A 20,613-nucleotide genomic window follows, 5' to 3' on the forward strand; every position below is an offset into this window, starting at 1 on the left:
ACCTTTTCATATGAGGGTCTGAGAAAATCAAAGACCAAATGTGTGAGTAATGATTTTACAGCACATAGGAATAAAATGAGATTCAAGCTACATCCCAAGATTTTAGAAAAAATGAATACTTTAAAAGCAACTTGGCTGAACATTATAACATATGGACTGTCTTTTAAAGCAATTGTATATAAAATGTGCCTTAGGGTCTGTTTTGTGTTGTTCCTTATATTTCAGGAGGAAAACAAATGTTGTAGAAACTGCTGGACTTTTGCAAAATACTTCCGTATTTTGCAGGACTGGGACAAGAGGTACCATACTGAATTTCATCTGTTGCAGTCCTGGAAAACTCAAGGAAGTCTTTATCACTTAGGGTTTGATTTAATGTTTGTCTCTGAGATGTCTAGGCTAGAGTATGTGAATTATGCAGAATACAGCCACATTTATTACTACAAAATGCAACTTCCCCATTTAAATTTGCACATTAAGTTCTTTTACATTGTCTCAATGGAGACTCCAATTTGCTTGTGCTTATATTTCAGAATGTGTCTGATGTCAGGAGAAACAAGAAACACTCTTCTTTCCTGTTTATATAAACTATGCCCTGCTGATAAAAATCAGGGAAGAGCCTGCAATATACTGAATTGCTTTCTTCCACTAGTCTCTTAAGAATTTTACTTGCAAACCAATATAAGGTTTCAACCAGTTTTTATCTCATGTTATAATACCTTGGGTTTATTATGTTTTCAACAACTTGTGAAACTTAAAAATATTTTGGATGAACTGGGCATCCCTAATATTCAGGGTGTATTTTAATAGCTCATTGAGGATAGCTATCAAATCATCTCTGGTTTTACCTATCAGACTGGTGGCTTTCTCTGCCATTTCCAAATTAAAAAAAAAACAAACAAAAAACAAAAACAACCTTTTAGAAGAAAGAGACACAGATTTACTAAAGTTATAGGATAGGAGGTGGCAAGAACTGTGGGAGTATCAGCATGCAGAAGAGTAGGTCTCTTGTAGATAAAAAAAGCAACCACCATATGGGGCAGTTGTTTTCTTCAGTGAAAATACTCTTCCACCGTTTTTCATTGTGAGAATTCGCTGGTGTTGTTGCATTTACCAGCTTCTCTTTGGCAACCATAGAAACAGCTCCAAGATTGATGATTTTCATCATCTGGGTCTGCTTCATTGGCATATCACAATGAACGTCACTCCATGTGGTGCTGCTTTAGATATTCAACACAACACAAACTCAAGTCCCATGCTACTTGTTGTGTTTCTTCAAGATGTGAGGTTAACATCATGACTCTTGCATATAAGTCTTTATCTTGTCATTTGGGCTTGTTTTTTCTTTAGATGTTTTGCCTTTGTGTATTTCAGCTTTTTTATTTCATATTTAAAGTTTTCCACACTTTAAAAGGCAAAGTTTTTTTATCCTGTTTTATTAAAAAAATGAGCCAGATGTTAACCTATTGTCTATCTGTCCTTCTTAATAATTTGGGTACATTAGTCAATTTCAACCCAAAATAACAAAGAGAAGTGTGAAGTTATAAAAATATAGGAAAAATAGCTTTCTGAAAACATTAGATTTTTTCCTTCAGTGTGACAAACATCTTCGTAGTGATCTGACTCTTAGACACCTACATATTCTTGTGGGATCTGGGGTTTTAAATGGAGGTCTAAATCCACAAGAAGACAATTCTCATTGACCCTTCTGAAAACCAAAATAAAATCTTCCATAATGTATATTTTCCTTATGTTATTGATTTTTTTTTTTTTTTATTTTGGACTTCAGGTGAAAGCTTTATGTGGCTGCCATCACAGATCAAAAATCACTGCTGACATTTATAATGTAAATATTGATAGTAGGTGACACAACTGACTCCACAGTAGATAGAAAGTGCACATGAAGGCTAGAAATTTCATTGATGTCACAGTGGAATTCCTGGCATTTACCAGTCACCCTGGCTTTGAGGTCAATTTCATGAACCTCCAGGTCTGGTGGGTGTAAGTTTTCAGCAAAAGAGAAGATGAACAGGAAACTGGGTGAGACTCGGGCGTGACTACAAATCCTTTGTGTGGGAAGTGAAGGAGTTGAGAGATACCCTGAAGTGGTGGCTGTCAAGAGAGGAACGGTCAGCACAGTGAGGATTAAAGGGGAATACCAAAGTTATTAAATGCTGACATAGGCTAGTGGTCTCCTACTGGCATATCAATGTGGAGATATTTGTGGGTAATTAATGTCAAAGCCAGGCAGAGATGTTTGTGTTTTAAGGAGATATTGATCCCCTGGCACAGAACCAGCATATAATAACTCTATTTTCCTTACACCAATTGATTGGGGCACTATCAATTACTTTATCAGATGGATATTGGTGCAGTAGAATGACAGTTGGTTGCTATAACATTATTGAGTTGCTTGATATAACATTGATCACTTCAGTTGGTTTATACTTCCTCTAGATCATAGCCAACCATGGCGTGCCACATACAAAATAGGGATTTTTTGTTTTATGAAGATTCAAGTAATAATTATAGGGAAAAAGAATACATATCTGAACACTTGATAACAGGAAACACTTGTGCCTCTAGAACTTCCTCATATTTTCTTATGTTTCTATGCAGAGGGACATAAAAGATGAAATTTTACCTTGCATTTGGTAGAATGCAGAGGAGGGTGTGGATTTCCTTACAAAAAGCAGAGCCCAGCCTAAGTTGAATATGTAGAAAATTTTTACATAGGGTCATGGGAGTCCAACACCATTGTAAGTCTAAACTGCCAAAACTATTGATGAGAACTTTTGCAAATACAGCAATAAACCTGAGAAACATTGGATGAAGCAAAGTCTGGAAGAACTGACCTGTCAGCCACTCTCCTTGGAAGGTGAGGTACAAGTTGTACACAATTTAGATTTTGAAGACATGTCCTCCTGAATTTAAGCCTGTATAATTTCACTTGGATTGCTACCAATTAGTCCTACACACTTAAGAAAGACCTCCAAAAGTAGTATAATAAATGCACAGCTCAAAATATATGCATCTGTTGTCTGTGCAAATTGCGCTTCATCTTCTTTAGATTTTATAACAGACTTAATCAAAACTGAATATGCAGAGGGGGAAAAAGCCAGCACAGAAAGCAATGTATTTATGCTGTTCTTTAAATATTGTTGCCAAAGATTTCCTGACACTTGTCTGTTTCAATACATGTACAATAACAAAGTTTTTATGTGGACAGTCTCTTTGACTTTTGGTACTTGCTCTTCAAATTAATTAGAAGACATTCCTATAGAAATGTTTGCAGGATATACTCTGTCTTGAGATAGATTAATGCTAGTAGAACAGGAGAAATTTTTCTCACATTCTCTTTTCCTTCTTCTATCATTAAAATGGTTTGTTTTGATGTTTCAGGTCCCTGATCACAAGTGCCATGTGGTGTTTCTCCTTTTTAACTGTGTCAAGCAATGCTCTGCCTTTTTCTGTGAATAATTCTGTTGTGCCTGCTAGTAGAGTAGTGTAATTTCTTTTTAATTATTTTTCAATCTCTTAGGCAGGAGTTTTTGAGTCATAAGAATGGCTTGTATCCAGCAAATATACAAATAACTATTTTCTAAAGTGGAGGAAGAAAGTTTAAAAAGAAAAAGCAACCAAGCACACACACACACACACACACACACACACATCCCTCTAACTGCTTCCTTTATCCACCCCCATTGAATTTCAACCACAAAATCTGTGCTCAGGACTCTCTGGGTTTCTTTTTGTTCCTGTTTAGTGTTGTGTTTGTTAGCAGTGAGCTAAGCCCAAGTACTCTTTCGCATGATTTAGATAGTACTGGGGCTACTTTATTAAAAAGCCACTCCTCCTATGTGCCAGTGCTGCTCCGCTTCTGAACCAGACCAACCAGCTACCTCCTCTCTGTATGTAGGATCTCATGGAGTTTGACCTGCACAAAACTGAGACTTTCTAATTTGGGTGTGATTGCAGCTGACTGTCGCAAATGTTACCTGTTCCCCATTGCTGCCTTCAGGGAATTAGAAAAATTGCTGCTACCAGTCCTCATGTGATTCTGGAGCTTGTGGGTTCTTCTGCACTTGGCTTTAGATGATGCTCATGCTAAAATATAATTGTTTTAATCTCTTGGGAGAGGAAGAGATTCCAGCCCAAGCACTGAGGCTTGGGATCAATGTCAGGAGCCCTGCCAGCAGGTTCCTCCTGTGGAAATAGGCACAGTGCAGTGGAGATCCAGTGTCTCAAGGTACTGATGGTGAGGCCTCATTTGTTGTGAAAATAAGTCACTGCAAATTCTCATGGTTTTACCTGTGTCTTTGGTATTGTGAATAGATTAATACTGATGTCTAGAGGAGTAGAGATTATCATTACATTTTGCATTCCTTCTTAATTTTCATTAAATCTCATTGAAAGGAATTTGTCATCTGGCAGGAAGTTTGTGTTCTATGGAGTCTTTGCAGTTTGTTTTAAATTGTGTGACCTGCATATCTTTTTTGAGAGATTTCTTTCCAACTTTGTAAGTCCCTTGAGAGCTTAGTATCCATTTCTAGACATCCTGATAGGATTACTAAAGTAAATATTTATCTTTTGAACAATATTTGGTCATGTGCTTTTATTTGCTAATAGGAAAAATGGAAGAAAGATCATGCACAGCTATGTCTCCATCTCTCTCTGAAGAAATTCTAGCTCTTCCCAGTCAAGTTAAGGAAGAGCTCCAAGACAGTGCCAGCCATTTACTTTTATAGTATTATGCACAGGTAAAATGCTATTTTTTGTATTATTCTGAATCAGGCAAAGTTTGTTAAGAGAAGTAAATTTTTTTAGGCTAATGGATACAATGGGGGAAAATGTTTTTACAAAATAATATGACAAGCTTTTAGCAAAAAGCTTGCTGCATTTCTCTGATTGTATCAGAAAGAAAGGAAATGCTCCCAAGTGTGCAAGCTCTTCCTTAAGCCTGGAAGTTGGTTGCTGATCTTTGACAAGCACTGGTTGGTGTAGTACAATTGTCCCACTGCTCTTGCTTCCTCTGTTTGCATGTCAGACATCTGACAGCTCTGTTACTGCAGGTTGGAAGATACCACTTGGAGAGATCAATAACGAGAGAAAGGCACATACACACACCCATCTGCAGTGCTGCATCCAGCTCTGGGGTCCCAGCACAGGAAGGACATGGACCTGTTGCAGCAAGTCCAGAGGAGGCCACCAAGACAATTAGAGGGATGGAGTAGCTCTTGTGTGAGGAAAGGCTGAGAGAATTTGGTTTGTTCAGCCTGGAAAAAAGAAGGTTGCAGGATGACCTAATTGCAGGCTTCCAGCATCTGAAGGGAACCTACATGAGAGATGAAGAGGGACTATTTACAAGGGGGAATGGATTCAAACTGAAAGAGAGTGGGTTTAGATTAGATATTAGGAAGAAATTCTTTACTGTGAAGATGATGAGGCACTGGCACAGGCTGCCCAGAAAAGTTGTGGATGCCTCATCCCTGAAAGTGTTCAAGGCCAGGTTTGATGGGGCTCAAAGCAGCCTGGTATAATGAAATATATCCCTGCCCATGTCAGGGGGTTGGAACTAGATGATCTTTAAGGTCCCTTCCAAACCAAACTATTATATACTAGGATAATTTTGATGAAGCTTGAATCTTTAATGTCCAACTCATTATTATCAGCAAATTTTACCAAATTGCAGGCAACTTCTCTGCCATGAGTTGTGCAAAATGGGAATCAAAGCCATTCATAATAATAAAAAAAAAAGGCTTAAAAGATGCTTCAAAAAATAAACTTCTCTTGTGATATAAATAGTCCTTTGGTTTTTTTTCACTGATACACCTATCACATCACATCTCATGGAGATGTTGGTGTATACTAAAATAAGGAGTTTATGACATAAGAATGCATTGGACTACTCTTGCTTACCTCATGGCTCTTCTGGGACATGATCATATTAAGCAGGTGTTCTTTTACACTCTGTTAAAAAGCAGCTTTCCTATTTCTTGCTTTTTTTTTTTTCCAAATATGAAATTTGGAGTAACTCCTAGCTTAGTTTGGAAAGAGTTTTAGGACAGCTGGAGACCTGTCGTGACCCTCAGTAGCAATGTTGTTCAGCATGGGGAAAGTGGAGGTTTGTAGGCAGTGAGCAATATATTCAGAGCACAGTTAGAGGATCTGTTTTGTGTCAGATTCAGTACTAGACGTGGCAGCACCATCATTGTGGGGTGCATGGCTTGGGTTAACATTTCCATGCATTTATGTAATTTAGAGATTTACTCAAAAATAATGCACCAGGTTTAAAATACTTGTGTTTAAATGAGAGGTGACTATTAAGACTCTCTGTGATGATTTATCAGAGAGATAATCTCTTTTAATAAGAAAATACCAGTAAACTATTCAGTAAATAATCTACTGCACATTTCCTGTTCTTTTTTCTATCAGTGGGAGTCTAGGTTGGAGTTGACTTTTACACCATCTTTCTGGAGTGTTGGAGAGCTGATTAGCTGATTTGTTAGAATAGCTGAGTGTTCTGCCTCCCATCAAGCCAAGACTGAATTGAATGATTAGTGCCCAGAACAATTTTTTTCCCCTAGTAGATAATGGTAGAGATACCATGACAAGTGATATGTATTAGACCATCTGAATAATCACTCTCAGAGGAATAAAGGAAACATTAACCCTATTCTATACTCAAAGAAATGGAGCTGTGGGGCTTGATTCTTATCTTAGAGAGAAAAAGTCAAATAATTTCAGTCCCAGTTGATTTATTCCACAGCTGATAAGCAAAACCTGTGGTAGACAATGCTGTTTTTTGTCCACTTCTACACTTTAGAGGAGGTGTGAGCTTGTTGCCAAAGGTTAGAAGGTATTGCAGTGTTTTCCTGAAACTCCAGCCATTTCAGCTGAAAGCACAAAGTTAGAAAATCTTAACATACTGACACTTTCAAAGGTGGTGATGTGAGAAAAGTAGTTGAAACTGGGAAAAGAGAAAAAGTAACAATGCAATATTTTTAATAGTTATTAAACTGTCAGAAACAGTGTGTGAGTGCAGGGCAGATTCCTTAGTTTACTTTCCATTTTTGTACATTTAATACTGCACACAATTATTGTTCTTTAAGATGGCAATGTCATAATGATGGTTTAAATGTTCTGAATTGTCCCTGAGTTCCTGCTTGCTTGCTGTGACTGATGATGTAACATCCTCACTCGTGCAGTTTAGTTTCCAGTAAAGTATTACAAAGGTTTAAATTAAAAATATTTCTGTCACTGTCCAGGATGAGTAACTTCTTTTTCTTGAAACAGAAGGGTTTTTTTGTGTATGCTTTTTATGGTCAGTACATTTTCTTACTGTAGATTCAGTAAATCAACATTAGTGGAATTAAGGTAGAGCAAATGATTGAAGTAGTTCCATGATACCCAGGCACTGAGGTCTGGGCTTAATGATAAATGCAGAAAATAGCACTACCAACAGAAGTGAAAATTAGGGGTTAGAACTAGGTCACTGCAGGTAGACACAACATGTATTCCCATTCATGGTTTTATCGAACTGCGTCCTTACAGTAATCACAGTTCTTTTCATGTATGAGAGGGCTTGAAACCTTTTCATTTCCAGTCTAAATATATTCAGAAATAGTTTAAATCTGTAAATCTTTGTTCTAGATTTCGTCTTTATTTAACAGGCATTCTCTTTCTGTTTCTCTCCTCTCCCCCATGTATGTATATTATTTCATTTCAACCTTCACCATGGCAAACTAAACCAACATAGACATTTCAGTCCATTTCAATACCATTCTCCACTTGCTGACCATTTTAGGAGCACTTCATTCTGTATTCTCATTCAAGTCCCTATATCTTGTGTATGGGTGCCCAGAATTGCAGGTGTTATTGCAGTTTGTGTATTGCCAGTGCCCTTTATCACATTATTTTTATACTTCACTACCCAGGCTAGAAATTTCTTACTGATTGTGTTTTAGGATTACAGCTGCTTTTGTTGTAATGATGACTCTGTAAACAAATTGTCTTTTTTTTTCTAGTATTTTTTTTTCTAGTCTTTTTTGATGAGTCTCAGATCAGAGCAGAGATCCTTTTTGTCCTCAAAATCTTTTCAGTGCCATACCATTCTGATTTCTCTAGGTCTCGAAGTCCTTCCTTTATGACAGTCTGATCTTCTCCTATGATACCATCAGCAATGCCCCCAGTTTTTGGCTCCAGCAAATTTGTAGTTACTCTTAGATTTTTGTGCCAAAGTTATTAACAAAAATCTGGAGTCTGAGGCTGACTTTCGAGAAATTCTAGCGGTATTGTCCTTAGTTTGATACCTCCCCTTTCCTTTTTGTCATTTCCATACATGGTCTGAACCTCACCCACCAACTGATTCTTGTCTCAAATCCTATTTTGTCCAGATGAATAACTGATTTTCTGCCTGGCACAGAGTTATATCAAGATATTTTTCTTAAGTCAGATGCAGGAGAACTAAATCATCTGCTGTACTGAGAAAGCCCTCCACATTTCACCCATGAGAAAAAAAAATGTTATGTGGTTGAAGATTAGATGAATCAGACTTGATCCCTTCCTGGTAAGCCTGTGCAATACTTATTCCAGACTCTATTCACCTCCATGTATTCTCTGTTACTTTCAAAATTTGTTCTGAAGCTGTGCCTGCTATTGAGATCAGCCATGACAATAACTAATTTCACCTTTCCCTCCTCTCTTTGTTAAGTATAAGCCTTGTGTTTGCTTTTGTATTCTTCTTGCATGACAAAGTTATTAAAAATCTGCCTTGCTTGCAAGGCCTCCTGTAGGTCAGAGAGAATGGACTTCATAAGAGAAAGGGTGTTTTATGGTGAAAGAAGTGGCATGATTTTAAGAAAAAGGATGTTTGATAGAAATCAGAATCTCTTGCAAATTATATAGCAGTAAGTTTGGCACATAATTGGGGTACCTTCATGCCTGTAGCTGTGAAAACTGAAGTTTCTGTGAGACCTGAATTTTTCATGAGGTCATCAAGGAACTTTGGCTATTTACAATTGTGACCACCAAACTGGGGGACTCCTTGTGACAGGAGCAAGGTCCTCTCCTGCCCATTCTGTGGGCCCAGGGGAGACCAGGCCAGGCACCACAACAGGACTACAGCACAGAAATGTGGCACCCCTGAGTTGCTTTATGTCCCTAACTGTGTCCGAGTTGCTCCTTTTGGGAGATGGCAGAAATCCCTCCTCTGCTGGTGTGGGTGTCCGCTGGAGCACTTGTGCTGTCAAAACTCCCTGTTAGCTTGGACTCACATCTTCAAAGCCTCAACTGTTGGTTTTACTTTCAAAGAAATTTCCCTCATGTCATTCAGGAATGAGAAGAAAAAGAAGAAGGCGACTGTCAGTTTTAGCTACCTCTTAAATCTACTAGTGAAAAGTGGAACCCCTTGCATTTCATTGTTTGAGGAGGTGTTGACCTCTGAAATATAAATGGGTAACACAAGAAGGAATCAGTTGAGTCTGCTTTTTAATGGTTCCAGTTTAAGCTGGAACTCCTCTGCTGTACCATGGGAGTGGGATTGGTGCTAATGCTATGTTTGGGAAACAAGAGACAGGAGAGGGAAAGGAATTTCAGGGAAGGGAAGGGCTCTGACCCCGTGATAGCGAGATAACACACAGATACATGGAGCAGTTTGCAAGTTTTCTCCAGCAGTAGCAGAAATATTTGCAATGACCAGCTTAGAGTTATCCAGGCTCAACAACTTGCAACTGGGGACAGAGTGTTTCCACTTTCAATTGAGCCATTCCGCTGAGCTGCCAAGAGCAATGAACTTCCTAAGTTTGTGCCAGTTCATGCTCAGGAGATATTTTCAGATATTGAACCAGGTTGGGTTCCAGTTTAAAAATAATCTTATGTACAATCCCTAAACCAAAACCAAACAGGTTTAGAATTCAATTCAGTTTGTACTCTCTGTAATTCCTTGCTGGGAAAAGCTCCTGGCTGCTGAATTTTAATCTAACATAGAAAATGTTTCTACTACTTTTTACAAATTTAAATGGGAAGGAGTTGACACTTATCAGTCTGGTGCTTCTTTTGCCTTAGTAGTTTTGAAACTAACATATCCAACCTGTCCTAGTGACAATGGAGAAATTTAGCTATTTCTTTAAAAAAAATTGAAATCTCAATTATTTCTTAATAGTTGGTTTGGAAATGTGATTTCTCTAACTTGTCGCAATATATTGGGAAACACTTTCCTTTTCCAAATGTATTCCTTCACAGTTTCTGAATTGATGTTAATAACCTGTATATAATACATATATGATGTATATGGTCAGATTCAGTCAAGAAAATTTGGAAAATGCTTTCTTGGGCCATGATGGTATTTTTCCAGATGAATATGTATTGTTCAGCTTGTGTTATGAATGAGTTTATTTTAATAAAAGTGAGGACAGTTCATTTGCCTCATGTGCAATATCTCTTGTGACATGAGTGGGATAATGCTTTGTAAAAAAACAGCAAAGCAATAATCCTAACTTTTGAGAACTCATTTTAATTTGAAATGCAGAAACAAAGTGTGGTCTTATATATACAAGATGACTTTCATTTTCCTGTCTGAAATGTTTAAGTGTGTGCAATGGGAGTAATAGGAGAGAATTTCTAAAAAGGTTATCTTAGATCCTTTTTCAAGTACAACCACAGTCCAACGGAGAAATTACAGCTGAAGGATTTTGCTTGCCTCTTTTTTATTTGTTTGTTTGTTCTGAGAAATAATTACTTTAATCTTTCTATGTCTCTGTTCTGTGATCCTCAAGTATTCAGACATATTTCTGGAGTGAGTGATAGTACACTTGACCAAATAAAATACTCAAGGGAAAATTAGGTAATTACTCATGGTCAGGGTGGAATAAGTGATTGAAAAGATGTAAATGTATTCAGGAACCTCAAGGCACGATGTAAAAATTATTTTATTCAATTCTTGTTGTCAACAAAGACAAAACAAATAATGGATTTACTATACAAAAGAGAAAATAAAACTCAAATAATAATGCCAACAGTAAAACTATAGATTACACAAGTAATGGGACAAGCTCCTGGGGAATACTGAGACATTATATCATAGATTAAATTTGGTCCTGTTGTCCTGATTCTGATATTTTACAAAAATGTGATACTCAAGGGCTTTTTATCTCCCAGCACCCTGCCGTCTTTTATCTCCCAGCATTATGAGGAGACAACCTGCACTACTTCACTTAACCTGAACTAGGTGATTCTCTAAGCTTCTTTAGTAACTATAAGGTTTGGAGTTACAATTAATTATACCTGTCAGTATACAATGCAAAGGCTAGAATACCTTTAAGCAAGAGATCTGTTTTTCCAGAATGCAACATTTTAACATACTATTTTTTTTATAGCGATATAAATGAAATGCTTGTTTAATGCTTCAACCTATAAAAAGCAATACCATAAAGTAGGGCAATATTACAGCCTAATTAAACATTTCTAAAACATAACTTTTGGTGACAATAATTCTACCTATCCAAAACTATGCTCTTTCAGCTGTAGAGTTGTACAGCTTGGTTCATATTGGTCTATGAAGTGAAAAACTCCAGTGGAGTAACTTATGAGGTGAATGTGCCACTTGGAAATGTATTATTTAAATAGCCTCTCTTGTTAACTTGATTTTTCTTTTGCTTTTGAAGAGGTCAAGCTTGGCATTTGAAAGTGAGTGTTAACTACTGTCCTTCTAGAGGCTGATTAATGTTCACAAAGCCATTGGAAGATGCTTGGATCTTAGTGTGTTATGGTGATGATCTTGGATAAAAACACTAACAATCATTGAGGTTCAGTGTTTCCTGAGCAGCTTGCACCCTGCCACATCACTGTTTTCCCATTTTCTGAGTAGCAATTACTCAGTTTGGTCTGTGTTAAAAAGAGTATGTTTCAGCAGTTTTATTTTTGTTCTGTCAGTCTGACTTTGGGACTCTAGCCCAGAGAGTTAAAAACATAATTTACAGATTAAGACTATTTGTAGGGGAAGAAAATAATGTAGGTGGTTGCAGTTAGATAAGTAAGGTGCAGTTTTCACAGTGAGTTAATGACCTTTGCCTCAACAAGTCCATCTGAGTTCCAGGAAGGATTGAGAGTGGGAAGATTTGCCCACAGATTTCCCCACAGATCACCATGTTATTGGTGCCAAGCTTAGAGCTGCTGATTGCCCATGGCAGACCAAGAATGGAATAGAGAGTGGGCTGTAGACATGCTAAGGAGTGTTCCCAGCCTGGGGCTTATTGCACAGCATTTTCCCTGTGCAGAGTTGCATCCAGTGGCCAGTTTCTTCTTTCTCACATTTTATTTTCACAAAGAGGCGGGGGGAAAGATGTTACATGGTAATTTAGTGCATGTATGTATAAATATGCATATTTTAAAGGAGGTACAGTTTGTAGAGATGCAGAAGGGGAGGGAAGAGTGGTGTTACTGCTAAGGTGGGTTGTCCTTTGTGGGGCTGTAGTAGTGGTGGCACCACACACATTTTCAAAGAAGTCAAGGGCAGATACTTGGTGTGCATCTCCTGATTCTTGAGCAAGCAATGTAGTTTCAGCATAGCTCAGAACACATCTGGCATGAAAGATGAAGTGCCATTGCCCTAGGATATGTGATATAGTGAACTCCCTCACCTTAATCACAGAAAATCTTTTTTTAATTCATATTGATATAATTTCCCTGTGTTTCAATCTGTTACCTTGTTTTACATTTTGGGTATATCTGGGATTGATTCAAAGCAAGTGGTTGAACTAAGAATGCTTTTGTCCTGTTCCATTTTCTCTGATGGCAGAGGAGCTGGGTGAGTTTAGTTCATTTTCTAGGTAACTGGACCTTTTTCCTCACAGCTTTTACATTTTGGAAGCTGGCCTGGCTGACTAGGCAGTAGTGTCAGGCAGCCAGCTCTCTGATACCCCCCCATAGGGCACTGACCTAACAGCCTGTCAAAAAAATGCAGCAGAGCAGGTATCTCATATACAGACACCTCTGATGGTAGGTACAGATGGTTTGTGCCAGGTCTGCGTGAGTAATTCAGTTGTAACTATTTTCTAATGGAGGAATGCCTTGGTAACAAGAAAAAGATTATTTTCCTTTCCGACTTGACTGTTGGTTTGTTGCTTCTCCATTTTTTCATTTGGTTTTTCTCCCCGTAGTTGTCCTGGTTTTGCTCACTTGGAAAATCAAATACCCCCAAAAAATATGTTCTTTATTCTAGTTGTCTTACACAAAGACTACATGGTTTCTTTGCAGTATAGTTTTAAAGATCTGATTTTAATGAGGAGGTCCATGTCTGGGAACAGGGAATGGCAGCTGCTTAGGTAGTAAAGGGCTAACCTAAAAATATCCATAGACTTCCCAGATTATGGTTTGTGGTGTTTTTCATGCAGGTTTTCATAGGCTCCTTTAAGTTTTGCTTACAGATAGAGCCTTAGCCAGCCTATTTAAAGCAGAATTAATTTTCACTGACAGTCCCTACTTTCTTGTGAATCAAAACAGCAAGGTCTGTATTTCAAATGGTAATCAGAGTATATTCTGGATGAAGTATCTCACAGAAAGTAATTGAAAAGGCATGAATAATAACCTGTAATACAGTTTGTATAACTTCCTAATAAAGACAACTAGTAATCAGAGGTGTTTGCTTTTTAGCAAGAATCTCTTCAGGAGGAGAAGCAATAAACTGGTGCTCTCTAGACCAGTCAGAGTAAGACATGAAAAGTCAGCAGTTCTGCCATGAAAGGCAGTTTCTCATTGCAATGCTTGTGGGAGGTGGCATCAAGGAGATGCACAAGCAGGGGCAGAGCAAGTGTCTGCTTCTTCTGCATCCAAGAGCTTCTGATCCCAGCCCTCAGAGTTCTGTGTCTGAGGTGCTGCAACAGTTATTAGAAAATATGCCAAAATGTAGCATTTAGCAAGAAACCTTGCCAATGGGTATTCTATGGCTAAAAATGGCGGTTGCACAGAGTGATTGCTTTTGCACTGCTCTTTATAAATGCTGCATATCTGCTTCCCCCATTGCCACTGACATTCTTCTTGACTTGTCTAGAGATGAGATTAAGTCTAGTTTCTTTGAGGGCTTGAGAGAGAATGGGTGCAACAGCATGGTAAAAGAACAGGGTATCAACTTGGAACAGATGTGAGAAGGTGCTCGCCTTCATAGATCGGAGCTTAGTTGGTCTTCTGTGAGTGCCACTACCTGTGTCTGCTGGACTTCAGGTAAAAGCTATGAGAAATGCTTTTTGATGTGGTGGTTTGATTGGTATTTTTTAAGCTTTCATTTGGGCATCATTACCCTCTGTGCTTTGCAAGATGTCAGGAACCTGACAGAGAAGCAGTAAGAAAGTTCTGTATGATATGTTTATTAGGTAACCAACCTTCTGCAGATTTTTCTTGATACATCTCTCTTATTCTATATATTTGCTAGAAGTGACCATAAAGGTTGCATGGGCCCCAAGCACATTTCTCACATCAATCAATTAACATTCTGATACTCTTTAAGGTCTTTTCCAATGTAGATAATTCTGTGATTCTCTATGTTGTTTGGGGATACTATAAATATGCCAGAGCATAATTAGAGATACATGCTTGCGGACCTATGTCCTTTTCTTCTCAAAAGAATACAATTTTTTTTGGTATGAAGAATTTAAGCCCTTGTTTTTTCATACAATTTCCACTCTCAAGGAGTTTTCTCCTAGAAGTGTGTGACTAATTCATATCAAGTGCTCCCTCACTTCTGAAAATGATCATCCAATTTATCCGTCAGGTTTTAAAAGTACATTTTCTTATTGTTATCGATTACTGATTTTTTTTAGTACTGAAAGTAGTGGAGAAATCAAGAGGGAAGCTGAGAACTTTCCTGTTGCCCAGCAGTGTGCTCTGACAGATTGCAGAGGCAGTTCAGATTTATTTATAATTGGCACCTGTTTTGTCACACTCAAAAATGGGATGCTCTTGAACAAGATGGGGAGCGCTTATCAGCATGACGATCTTTGTAATCTTTCTCATTTTCTAGTTGCATATAAGAACCTTTTTTTTTTTTTTTTAATTCTCTTTGTACTTAGGCTTTCTGCTTGCATTTCCAAACTACAAGTGTTCAGCCTTCAGGTCTGGTCTAAGCAGGAGAGGTGCAGTGAAATCTCTGTATTTACTGAGAGCTGCAAAGGGAGTTATCTTTACAAAGTCAGCCTGCCTGTGTGGACACCACTGTCTCCACTGGTTTCCTTCAGTTCACCATCACCTCAGGATGTGGCAGAGTGAGTCTGATGCCTACTTACTGCCACCTCTGGACTGCTGGATCTGTTGGTAGTGATGAGTGCAGGGCTTTACTGAGTTGTGCTGCAGTAGTTAGGGTTCTTTCACCACTTTTATTTGGGACAGTGGGAGAAGTGGGTTTTTAGAGTGGCTCCTTTATTTAATGATATACTGGGGAAAGGATATGCTTATTTGACAAAGCTAGAGTCACCTTTAAAGCAAATCTGGGGAAGTTAACTGAGGATCTTGAGGCTGCATATCCCATGAACATCCTAGTCCTGAAGTTTCATGGAATCCTTGTTTTTCACTGCATATTAAAATTTAATCTCAGCCTTGAGAAACTTGCAGACCATCGGCTGCCTTTTGTGTGTGCTTTTATATCCAGCTTCTCTCCATAGCACCATTATGGATCTCACAAGTTCAGAGATGTGGTATTGCCTTACATTCTCAGGAGTTTGAGTTGATGGGTTCTGCTGCATGCTTAGCAATTTCTTATAGTTTCTGTTCTGACTAAATATGTGATCAGGTAAGGTAAAATGTTGAAGCTCTCTTGTAGCCCTGTGTTGCTAGGCAATTTTGGTGGCTTTTGTTCTAATACCAGTTGAGTCTTCTAAAAAGAACTGTTCCCTAGGAAGGAAAATTACACGATTGGCAGCAATATTACCACTTCATTACTGCACTGCCACTGCCAGTGACCTTCCTTGCTTTAAATTATACTGTTTCCTTATCATGTGCCAGAAAGGTAGCCAAAGGTTCAAATTATTGCTGGCAGACCATAGGGACCAGCAGTATAGAAAACCTGGCAATCACTGTATTTCTGCAGTATTAGGGGCTCTTCTTATATGATCTTGTATTACTGAGAGATTTTTGATTGTGTATATAAAAATGGTCATGGCAGTAGTTATTTTTGCTGTACTGCATCTTCAGGGAGAAGCAAAAATTCTCCTCCTGAGAGATAGTGAGAATTAGTTGCTCTTTGGTCCTTCTCTTATTGGCAAATAATAATCCCAGGGGAGGCCATGCCAAGTGGAGATGATATTTCCAAGGTCCGTATGGCACCCTTCATTTGTGGATCTTGCTGCCCTTCTGAAAGTGCAATGGTTCTTTCCACCCGCCTCCTCTCTGATGAAATATTATCATCTCCATTCTGTGAAATTCGGGAAAACAACTGAAGGGATAAGTGACTCACACTGAATTATGCAGCAGCTCAGGAGGAGAAAGCACAGCTCTCTTTGAAAATGGGATCACATGACTCCCAGGTACCTTTAAGACAGGGAGATGTGTTTGAACCCCTCTCTCCCTGGGACTTTGCAAACCTGCCTCCCAGGATTATGCATCACTGCTTCCCTCACCTCAAAATTGTTCTGATGCAACTTTAGGATGCTTTTCTTGATAAGTTTCAGGGTGCACAGGATCTGTTAGTACCACCCCTGGCACAGAGGCAGACTTCTCAACACAGGTGTCTGCCTGCCTCTCTGCGTGACAGCATTTTTGCCAGGTGACCGTGTTTAGATGGCTGATTGAATAATATGATTGATTTAAGCTGACTCCCTGCTTTTGAGATACTTGAGAATACACAGTAACCTTATCGCTTTTATTTATTATTTACTTAATCAGGTCTATTGAAGTTTTGTTTTGTAGAATGATTGTACATAGCTGACATCTTTGAATCAAGTGTCTCATTCGTGATTGTCTTTTATATGCATTCCAAATTTTATGGGTCCAAGCCTTAAATTTACAGAAAAATTACTGTTTAACTCACCTCATCTTGATCCCCCATAGCATCATGAATAGATTTAGTAAATAATAGATTGGGTGGTTCCTAATTTCAGACATTCCCTTCATGACAGATATGGCTTTCATGCCACTACAGTCTTTTTCATCTTTTGAATTCAAGAACTTCACAAGGGAGGTCAGAATGACCACATGCCATTTTAAGGGCACGGTGGAAGATGAGCAGTATCAACACAGCAGTTTAGCAGAGTCAGAAAGAAAGCAAGTTTCTTAAGCTCAAGCACAGTACCTTGCCTACAAAGGTGTATCACTGTATCTCTGCCTGCTGTTCTAGCTTTGGGGGCACAATGATTTTATCTCTGTATTACTCACTAGTGTTCCACAAAACAATCAAAGGTTAAGAAATTGTGTTAATCTTTTCCTTCCCTTCCAAGTGGAAACCACTGTAGAAGATATCTATGTGTAGTCTACTTTTTAACACAGGGGAGAAATAATAATGAGCCCTTACAGCAATCAGCCAATTTCTGTTGAGTTAGTGGCCCTTTGTTCATACTGTTTTGGACAGTGAGGTGACACAGCAACCTGCTCTCTGGTCTGCTGCACTGGTCCTTTCCTGGAGTCTGCATAGAGAAATCCCTGTTGCACATATTCAGTTCCCCACAGCAAGTTTGAAATTTGAATTTCTGGTGTACTTCAAGCAAAACAGTTATTGAAACGTCATCACATAATCTGTGCCCTTTCAAGACCGGTTTATACAAATATGCAAATACATAGCTGTTCTTGACACAGCTAAAAACCTGATATTCTGTCTCCTGGGAAAAGGTGTTTAGAGATGGGGTACAAAATGAAGGTACCTTCATTCATAAAGGTACTTTTTTATTCTTTCTCATTTTTTCTCCCCCCATTGGTTTCTACTAATCTACAGAGGAATGACGTAACATGTCGAATCTGTTTACTCCTCAAACAGTCTGGGATGCTTGCATGTCTATGTTCTAATTTAGGAAGCAACTGACAGACAAAATGGTGTTGGGTAGACACTAAAAATACACACTGTAGGAACCACATAAACTCCCAGGTACAAATTAGCTTGTTTGTTTGTTTGTTTGTTTTTGTTGGTTGGTTTTTGGTGTTTTTTTTTTTTTTTTTTTTGCCGCTGCAATTTGTAATGAGAAATGAACTAAGCTTCTTCCTCAAAGTTCCAGCTATAGATCAGCTAGAAACTTTAGGGACTACTTGTATCCTGAGAGGTGACATATTGATCTACAGCTCCAAGAATTGTGCCAAGAATGAAGAATCAACAAGATCTTCACTTGATTTATGTAGGCTAGACATCTGTGGCATGCCTTTCGAAGGTGATCTCTCAGAGGCGTAATTAAAACTTGATGGTGAATAATCATGATGATTTGTGTCCCCACATTGTAGCTGTGTGGCTGTTTTTATGTGGTTGTAAATGTGGCTGGTCCCTGCTTGTGACAAGGATGGTTAGAAAGTACTGAGCTTAAGGGCTAGAATTTTGCACGCAGCTCTTATGCAGAAGGTCTCCAAATATTTCCAAGACTAGACCTAAAGTAGTTTCAGTTTAGAACTAGTCAAATTGCAAGTTGGTGAAAAAATAAATTCAATATATTTTTAATTAGTAAAATTGAGCAGCCTCTAAATTTGCTCACTCTTCAGAGAGAGGCAGTCCTGTGATATTGGAGATGCAGACTTGAGGCTGAAGATAGTGGGCAAAGACAGCAGTTTGTAAATTAGCCTTACTTTGGTCCCTACACATTATCAACAACAGCATCACCTTTTCCTTCATCCTCAACTCACCTGTCAAAAGGAGAAGGAAAGTACTGGGACAAGGGTTATCCTTCATTCGATATTTAAACACTCTGACCAGGACACAGATTTAACTAGAGCTGCAGTCTGAAGATTTTCCCATTGAATTCTATGGTTTTGTATTAGTGTGGATAGAATTTTCAAGGCATACAAAAGGCTACCGCTGAAGCAGACTGGATTTCTTTCTTCTCTCTGCTATCTGGATGATGGTTGGAGTTCTGAAGAAGCTGTTTATCATTTGGTTTTGAATTATTCCTAGGATTTGTTTGTGCTTTAAAATATTCATCCTGCCTTCTAAAAGCCACAGCTTTCTCAGATTATATCAGTAACAGTGATTTTTACTCTTTCATTTTGAAACTGAAAGGCATAAAACACCATCCATTGCCTACTTATAAAATAAGGTAGGTAGAGGTGGCATCTCTAATTCTGCATGCGGAACAGTCAGCATAGTGGATACAGTCAAAGGCTGATTATCATAAGAAGCATGAGTTAGAACCGATGATCAATTTTCTGAGAATCCCTAGCCTTTCCATTAATTTTGATTTATTGATTTTTATGAGCAGGAGCAGTGAGAAGCTCAGGCTTTGAGGAGGATCAGAGAGGCCAGTGCGTGTCGAGGGTTATTGCCTTGTTTCGTGCTATGATTTATACAGTGAAGGTACCGGCTGAACTCTTCTGCTTGGTGTTATTTTATTTCTACTCATCATTATAGTGTTTCATGACTTTAAGACAACTACCCTCTGAGAATCTGTTCTGTTGTGTCTCTGACATTATTACAGGCTGAAGATCTGATTATTGGAAGTGCTGAGCCCTTGCAGCTCCAGTGGAATGAATGGAGGCTGAAGGTGCTCTGAAAAGCATGCCTGAGGCATTTTGTTCTTCTGAAGGGATTGAGTTGTTCCTCATAAATATAGGTCTCTGCTTTGACTAATTCCCCCTTGGCTGCAAATCCTTTGAAGTAAATGGAATTTACTTGATTAGAATTAAACCTGTGCTCCAAATTTAACTCCCATCTTTGCCATGTAGCTGAAGAATTGATTAGATCTTAGTAAATCTGATGTTAAAATTAAGCTTCACATTTACAGCTTTAGTTTTGCTGTCCAGTTGGAATACTGCATGCTGGGAAAGGTCAGAAACTTTTTTTTTTTTTTTTGATGGTTCAGATGATTCTGAACACAGTTCATGTTCCTACAGCAGAGGTAGCTGAACACACTGAAAGCAGAGTTTTGTGGCTAGAAGAAGTACCAAGACAAGTGTCTGCAGCTGGTGCAGAGAGTCAGCCTGCCTGAGCCATTCACATCCTCCTGGACAGGGTCTTAATTCTAATTTGTCCAGTTCCAGTGAGAGAAAGCAGATGTCAGACAGTGATTCAGCCCTAGGAAAATGTGATTTATCCCAATGCTTGATAATTCGGCTGTTCTTGCACAGAAGGAAGTTTGCCTAAGTAGTGGCTGTTTGATCCTGAAGTGAGGAAAGATGATGCTGTTTAAGCATGTGAGTGACTGCCAGAAAAGTTCAAAGGAGCACTCCTGAAGGGTGAAAGGTGAATCTGAGAGATTTGGGGACTAGGTATATAGAGAAAGCTTATTCGGCTTGACTTTTTTCTTTCCTTTTTAAGAACATAGATATGCAACCTACTGAAGTGGCCCTGCAAGTCATGGCAGAGCTTGAAGATTCTATTCAGTCCTTGGCTAAAGGAAGGCCCTTCTCTGCTCAGGTTGCTCAGATGTCCCCAGAGGTCAGCACTGCTTCAGTCCTTAGTTTTTCAAAATTCTTTTTTTTGCTCAAGGAGAAGCACAGCACACT

The 20,613-nt window shown here is 38.6% G+C and overlaps 1 protein-coding gene across 5 annotated transcripts in view; it reads left to right on the forward strand.

Moving 5' to 3' along the window:
- ELMO1 (engulfment and cell motility 1) overlaps positions 1-20,613 on the forward strand; it is a 299,246-nt gene that overhangs the window by 174,300 nt on the left and 104,333 nt on the right. The window lies entirely within an intron of this gene.

This window comes from Lonchura striata, chromosome 1, assembly GCF_046129695.1.
Source record: "Lonchura striata isolate bLonStr1 chromosome 1, bLonStr1.mat, whole genome shotgun sequence".
Taxonomy (NCBI): Eukaryota; Metazoa; Chordata; class Aves; order Passeriformes; family Estrildidae; genus Lonchura; species Lonchura striata.